Here is a 7837-nt window from a genome sequence, read left to right as displayed (position 1 = left end):
CCCAAACAATGCCAGGGGAACACAATTCCCGATGGTAGAGCGGATAGTGCCCCCGTCTGCCATGCAGGAGATCTTCGGTTCAATTTCCCACCCGGACAAAAGTTGGATTTTACTTTATTACCTCACTTTGTTGTTAACCATGACAGTGAAGTGATTCTTATCATTCTGCCTGTCACTGGCTAGATGACACACACAGTGGTATTTAGGGTTTCTGTAATTTTCATTTCTGTACTCTTTTTGTGAATTTGTAACCCAGGTGCTAAATTATTATTATCATCATTATTATTATCATTATTATTATTATTATTATTTTGCCTTGTTTTGTTTTGGTTTTGTTGTTGTTGTTCTTGTTGTTGTTGTTTTTGCCTTTTTTAATGCCTTGTTCTAACTTTATGGGGAGATACCAATCGAATCAGATTCAGATTTAAAGGATTTGTGTGGTATACTTTGTTTGTCGCCATGACCTTCCTATGTACAGTTTGGGCTCATTCTCCATTCATGTTGATAGGCACCTGCACTTACTGATCTGAAGTAGATGCCCAAAAGGCGTTGGCCAGTTGTGGCCTGTTCAATAGAATAAAAAAGTTCAATTCCTATTCATCTATTGTATTTTATTGTTCCACTATAGTACTATAGGCCAGTATGATTGGGGCAGCCAAGTAATTTGACATATTTGAACAATTTTTTAAAAAGTAACGTAATAGTTACTTCTCCTGGTAATTAATTACTTTTTAGTAGAAGTAACTACTAACTATAATTAATTACTTTTTCAAAGTAACGTGCCCAACACTGCTGATGACAGCTAACTAATTGCATGGCATTATGGTTTTAAAGAGTTGCACAGTTGTTATACACATTTAAGAGAGCAAAAAGACCGGAAAAGTGTGCGTTATCGAATGTGGTGGGCCGGTCTGGTCCAAAATGCCCGGGCCGATTTTTTGTCCCAGTCCGCCCCTGGTTGTAGCGCATCATCCTTAACAGTAACCTTTGGCACCTCATTGGCACTGTGTGAAGGTCTTTACAGTTAATGAGAGGAATGAGGGGCTTATGATCGCTCTGTAGTGTGAATGAGTCTAGGCCATAAAGATATCTGCTAAATTTCTCACAAGCCCAGACTGCAGCTGACACTCCTTCTCTATTTGCGCGTAGCGCTGTTCAGCATCAGAAAGTGTTCCAGAACAAAAGCTAACGGGTTTTAGCTGACCATCATGTTCCTGTAGTATGACTCCCCCTATGCCATAACTACTAGCATCTGCGCTAACAACAGTTGGCCTATTCACATCATAGAATGCCAGCACAGGAGACTCTGTGACGAGCCTTTTCACCTTCTTGAAGGCTTCCTCTTGTACTGCACTCCAAGTCCATGTTGCGTCAGCCTTGACTAGGTCGTTGAGAGGCTTTGCAGTCTCTGACAGGTTTGGCAAATACTGGCCCAAGTAGTGGATCATTCTGAGAATCCTCTTCAAGTCGGAGACGCTGCTTGGTGGCTGAAGCTCAGTGACAGCTTTGACTTTGGCTTCATCTGGACGAATGCCATGCTTGTCGATGCAATGTCCGAGATAGTTGAGTCGACGCTGACGCTTTCTCATGATTTAGTTTTAATCCCGCACTCTTAAGAGTGTCCAGGGTTTTCTGGAGTCTCACTTCATGTGTTTCAGGCGTGTCCGAAAAAATGAGAATATCATCTATGTAGATAGCCACGCCGTCATGGTCACGCTGAAATATTTCAGGCGCACTTGTGATACCAAATGGCAGTCTATTGAAATAGTACCTGCCAAAGGGCGTTATAAATGTAAGTAAAAGTAAAAGTAAGTTTGGAGCTCTCACTATCTAATGGGATTTGCCAAAACCCACTCGCTGCATCGAGGGGTGAGAACACTTTGGCACCTGCGAGTTTGGGTAGGATGTCATCTATTGTGGGAAGAACATATTTCTCCCTCTTCACTGCTTTATTTAGCCTTTTTAGGTCAACACATATCCTAGGTGGAGCGTCTTTGTTCCTTCTGGGTACAGCAACCATCAGAGCACACCACTCTGTAGGCTCTTTCACTGGCTGTATCACTCCGTTGGCTACCATACGTTCAAGCTCCTTTTTCACCTTTGGGAGCATAGGCACCGATATGCGCCTAGCGGTGTTCACGCTGTAAAGTACAGCATCTGCCTTCAGACGGATTTTGATTGGCTTTATTTTCAGTTTACCAACCTCTTCCGAATCAAGCACTTGCACTGTGTGTTTAATCTCCTCTATTCTCTTTACTAAGTCCATAGCGATAGCTACATTACGACCCAACAGGTGGCTGGAGCCCTTTGTCACGTTTATTTTAAACCTAAACTCCCTATCTTTCCACCTGGCAGTAGCTGTGAAATAACCCATACAGTGCAGCTTACCCCCTGGGCTGTCTAGCTTACTCACTGGGGTTCTCAGTTTGGGCTTATGGCTTAGCTGGTTGTATGACTTTTCAGATATCACAGTTGTGTCGGCTCCTGTGTCTATCTTAAAGTCTATTTCCGTACCTTGTATAGGCAGTTTGACAGTCCATGCATCGTTTGAGTCATTTACATCCGTGATTTCCCCAAGGAAATGGCTGTCACCCTCATCCTCATAGGGTGCAGTGATCTCACTGACCACACGGGAGCGACAAACGACCGCAAAGTGTCCCAGCTTCCTACAGTTGCGGCATTCAGCATTGTGTGCAGCACATCTGTCATCCTTGGTATGCACACGCCCGCATCTGTTGCACTTGCGTCCTCCTTTGTGTCCGTGTTGTCCTTGTCTTGCCGTGGCCCCTTTATTCTGTGACTGTCCATGTCCATTTGTGTGTCTCTGTTTATTTTCTCTCTGAGGAGAAATGCGGCTTGGAACATCAAACCAGAAAAACCATTCAGTCAGCAAGACCTGAGCCACAGTTGCTGCCTGCTGACCGCTGCAGTATACTTGCTGAACACATCAGTCATTACCAGAACGTTCTCCAACCCGTTCCGGGAGGGTTCCAACAACGTAAAGTCAATGGCAACAATCTCGTTGGGACGAGATGCTAGCAAGTGACCCATGAAGCTACGCGGCACGGACCCTGAATCTTTCGCCACCTGGCAACGTTCACAAGCCTGAACCCACCGCTTGATGTCAGCGGACATCCCAGGCCAGTAACAGCGCTGCCGCACCAATTCAGTGGTGCGCTCGATGCCCTGGTGTCCATGATCTTGGTGCAACTGGGTCAGAGTCTCCTCTTCAAGGGCAGCAGGCAAGACAAGCTGGAGGTACTCCTCTCCCCCATCCGAACGGAAAGTCCGGCAATACAACACACCCTCCTGCTCAACCAAGCGGTCCCACTGCTTCAAAAGCGTCAATGCAGAAGTAGGAAGTTGCTGCCTTTCCTCAAAAGTAGGCTTGGCCCGCCTCCTCCAAAAGGGCAAGAAATGGTCATGCAAAAGAGGATCTGCCTCCTGCAAGGAACGGAGATCTGATGGAGAATGGCCGTGGAAGATAGACATCAGTGACTGGACTGCAGGCACCACTGGGGCTGAGCCTGATGCTTGCTGGAAGAGCAGTGGGACCGAAGTGCCAGGTAGCGCATGTTCAGCCAGACTGGACCCTGACAGATACTGCCGGGAGAGAGCATCGGTGTTCTTATTGCTGCGCCCGGAGCGATACCTGATCTCAAAATCAAAGGCAGCTAATTGGGATGCCCACCGCTGCTCTGTGGCCCCCAACTTAGCCGAGTTAAGGTAGCTCAACGGGTTGTTGTCTGTGAAGACTACACACTTGTGCCCCAACAGGTACTCCCGAAACTTCTCTCCCATCTCCCACTTAAGCGCCAGAAACTCCAACTTCATTGAACTGTAGTTTTCTATATTGCGCTCTGTGGGTCGGAGGCCTCTGCTGGCATACGCTACAGGCTGAACACCCTCATCAGTCTCCTGTGTAAGGACAGCCCCCAGGCCACTGTGACTCGCATCAACCTCCAAGATGAATGGGCATGAAAAGTCTGCATAGGCCAACACCGGGGCCGAAACCAACCTGGCCTTTAAGGCCTCAAAGCTTTGCTCACACTGGGGTGTCCAGGCTGAACTCAGCTCACGCCCAGAGCCTCACTTGGACCGTGTACCTGCCAGTTCTGCCACCACCTTATGCAGGGGACCTGCCAGCTTAGCGAACCCCTCGACAAACCGCCTGTAATAGCTGGTGAACCCCAAGAATGACCGCAGCTCGGACACATGGTGGGTACGCTACCATTTGGCCACTGCCTCAATCTTGGCAGGATCGGTGGACACTCTTTGACGGGAGATGATGTGCCCCAGATAGCTGACCTCCTTCTGGAAAAAGGCACACTTCTCCAGTTTAACTTTCAAGCCTTCCTCCTGCAGCTGACTAAGAACCACCTCCAGTCGCTGCAGGTGCTGGGATACTGAGGAAGAAAACACAATAATGTCATCCAAATACAAGAGCAGAGACTGGCACTGTTGATCCCCAAACATCCTTTGCATGAGCCATTGAAAGGTGCTTGGGGCATTGCACAAGCCAAATGGCATGCGGTTCCACTCGAAGAGACCAAAGGGTGTACAAAAGGCCGTCTTTGGCTTGTCCTGCTCTGCAACAGGGACCTGGTTATACCCACTCGCTAAGTCCAGGGTGGTGAACCAGCGAGCTCCAGCAAGGGTGTCAAGGCTTTCCTCAATCCGAGGTAGAGGGAACGCGTCCTTTCACGTCTTGCTATTAAGCAGGCGGTAGTCAACACACATGCGGAGACTACCGTCCTTTTTGCGAACCAGAACAATGGGGGAAGCAAAGGGGCTATTGCTCTCCCGAATCACCTTGGCGTCAAGCAACTGATCAATGTGAGCCTTCACCTCCTCATACTCAGATGGGGGAATCCGTCGGTACCACTGTCTTACTGGAGTGTCATCAAGCAAGGGGATTTCATGAGAAATGAGGTTGGTACAACCCAAGTCACCATCATGGGTGGAGAAAACTGCACGATATTTCTGCAGCAGAGCATGCACCTCCCTCTGCTCTTGCTCTGCTAAAGTAGACAGGTCCACAGATTCTACCCTGCTCTTTGCCACACCAGCAACTGCCTGGGAAGAAACTGAAGCTGTAGTAGACTTCACCTCGGTTACGCCAGCGGGCAAGCTGACTGAGGCCAGTACGTGGGTGGAGGAGAACGTCAGCCGTCCCCACGTTGACCACCGGGATGTAGGCCATACCTCGGGTAACCTGGACAAGACAAGGGGAAGCCAGCAGCCCTCCTGGCAGGCTGGACTCTGGAGTTGCCACCAATTTCATCACTCCACCAGGTATTTGTACTGCCCGTCTGCCCCGAACCTTGGCAGAACCAGTGACGTTCCTCTGAGGTTCAGTGGCGGTCCAATGGCACCATTGCAGGGCTTCAAGGACTGGACCTGGAGCTTGAACCACTGAGGGAGAATCGAAAAGGGCAGGGCCATACACTGCAAAGAGTTCCCGGTAACATCGACGGATGATGTTGCTCCCCAAGATCCCAGGGGCAGCGGATGCAGCATCAGGAGGGTCTCTCACTACCAAAATCCCACAACCAGGGACCACCTTACCACACAAGGTCACATCCAGCTCCAAATAGCCGATGTATGGAATACAAAGACCATTAGCTGCCCGCAGCTGCAGCCAATTACAAGTCCCAAGACGTTCATGACCCCATAGAGCAAAGTGTTCCGCGAAGAAGCTCTCAGTGATCGTGGACACCATAGAACCGCTATCAAACAAACATGGGACAGTAACCCCACCCATCACGACATCAAGATGGGGACAGGGTGCCACAATTCTATCAAAGAGTTCTTGTGGTGAGCCTCCAACCTCCCCATCTGAGCCTTGGCTCCGCAGCTCAGTGGGCTTCAGTTTTCCGGCTGGAGTGAGGAGCGGGAAAACCCAGCCACATTAGAAGACCGACCAGTAGCAGAGCCAGCACGAGGACGAGGGGGATCCCGCTCCCCATTACATTCTCTGGCGTAGTGACCAGGTTGTTGACACCTTCGGCAAATCAAGGGCCTGCTGTGAGGAGGCCGAGATGGAAAAGAACAGGCCTGCAAAGAAGTCATGGTCTGAGCAAGTTGATCAAGCTGCTCCTGTTGACGCTTCAAGAGTACCTTCACCTCACTCAACTCTGAGTCATGGGGTGAGACCAGAGGGGTGGGGCAAGAACTACCCTGTACTGCATACTGTAGGCCGTAGGCCAAAGGAAGAGAATGGCTACTCTCTCTAGCGCCCCCTGGGGTCCCCTCCCGCTCCCATCTAATGGCCTCGCCACGTAGATCAAGCAGAGAAGCGGTAGGGCGGCGGCGAACCAACTGCTTCAACTCCCTGTGAAGGGCAACATCAAGCACATGCTCCACGAACTGATCGCGTAGAAGAGTTTCTGCATTAGGCAGGCCACCAGGTGCTGACTCCTTGACACGCCCCATGAGGGCCATCAGAGCCAAAGAAAACTCCAGTAATGTCTCACCTTCTTGCTGCTTCCTGGAGAAAAAGGATTGCTGCAAGGTCACATATGACTGAACACAGCCATATAGCTCAGTTAAGATAGCCAAAACCTTGGCTGGATCCTCTCTCTCCACACGGGGGCGATACTTGATCTCCTCTCTGGCCTCCCCGTCCAGATGGTCAACGATGAAGAAGGCCTGGTCGCGAACTGACAGGTGGTGGGCACGCATACATGCCTGTAGCTCCTCTTTCCACTCAACTATACCTATACCAGTCCTACCATTAAATGTGGGACACCTGCGATCTCTAGGTAACTATCAGCCGCTCAGTGACTGTGGCGCTGGCACCTGCAGCTGGAGGATTATCACCTGAAGTGATAGAAGAGGGGTCAGTTCTGCTGGAACTGGCATGGGAAGCATCCCTCGCTCGAGAAAGCTGCTCATTATCTGCCTTAAGCTGCACCACCAACTCTCTGAGGTGCTGCAGTTCTTCCTCCATAGCAAACCACGGAGCCAACACTCACAACCCTCAAAATGGAGATCTGACGTTACCAACTGGTAGGAGTGCTGCCGCTCCGTCTCCACCGCTGCCTCTACACACCACCACAAAACCTAACAAAACCCAACACAAGAGAAAACCCCCCAAAACACTACTGAACCAGGAAAAAAAAACAAAGAAAGCAAAAAAATGGAAGTCACGTCTCTGTCCTCTAACAGTGGATCCTGCCGACAATACCAACTTGTGGCGATATGGAGGGGTGCAAGAGGAAGTTGCCCGACAACGCCACCTGGGGAATTGCACCCCAGGAAGTACAGGACACTCAACAAGACCCTTACGACTGAAGGTCACACAGATTCGTCACACCAATTAAATATAGAGGATGGGAGACGGACTTCCAAAAGTATTAACAAAAGTTTATTAGTTAAAATGTACTGGGTTAAAAGAAAACAAAAATGTCAAAGTACACGGCTTGAGTGCCAAATAGGCCACAAAATTGATTGCGGTAGAACATTACAACACACACACACAAAAAAAGGGTAGGAACAAGGATACTGGGTGCAGCGATCAGACTAAAAAAAAAAAAAAAAAAAAAAAAAAAAAAAAGGAGTAACTCAAACCAAAGAAAATCACTACAAACCAAACCACCATGTGCCATACCAAACTAAAGAAGTGCAGGGGGGAAGCCACCACCGGGAAAGTCCATCACGCACTGCACCAGCTCCTGTCCTGAAAGAAAGAGGGAGAAGAAAATCAACACCACTTGTGGTGGGACACTCAAGCAGATATGATACTGTTAAAATAAGGCATTTGACCCATACAAAGACACACCCATACAACCAAACACACAGTACTCACACCCACACACCACATAGAATAAACCAA

At 49.1% G+C, this 7837-nt stretch overlaps 1 pseudogene; it reads right to left on the bottom strand.

The window, feature by feature from the left end:
- Positions 1-1073: 1073 nt before the first annotated feature.
- LOC115370461 (uncharacterized) lies at positions 1074-6684 on the bottom strand (annotated as a pseudogene).
- Between the last annotated feature and the right edge of the window lie 1153 nt (positions 6685-7837).

Source organism: Myripristis murdjan, chromosome 13 (assembly GCF_902150065.1).
Source record: "Myripristis murdjan chromosome 13, fMyrMur1.1, whole genome shotgun sequence".
Classification (NCBI taxonomy): domain Eukaryota; kingdom Metazoa; phylum Chordata; class Actinopteri; order Holocentriformes; family Holocentridae; genus Myripristis; species Myripristis murdjan.
The sequence above is the reverse complement of the archived record's forward strand: the minus strand, read 5'-3'. Positions and strand labels throughout refer to the sequence as shown.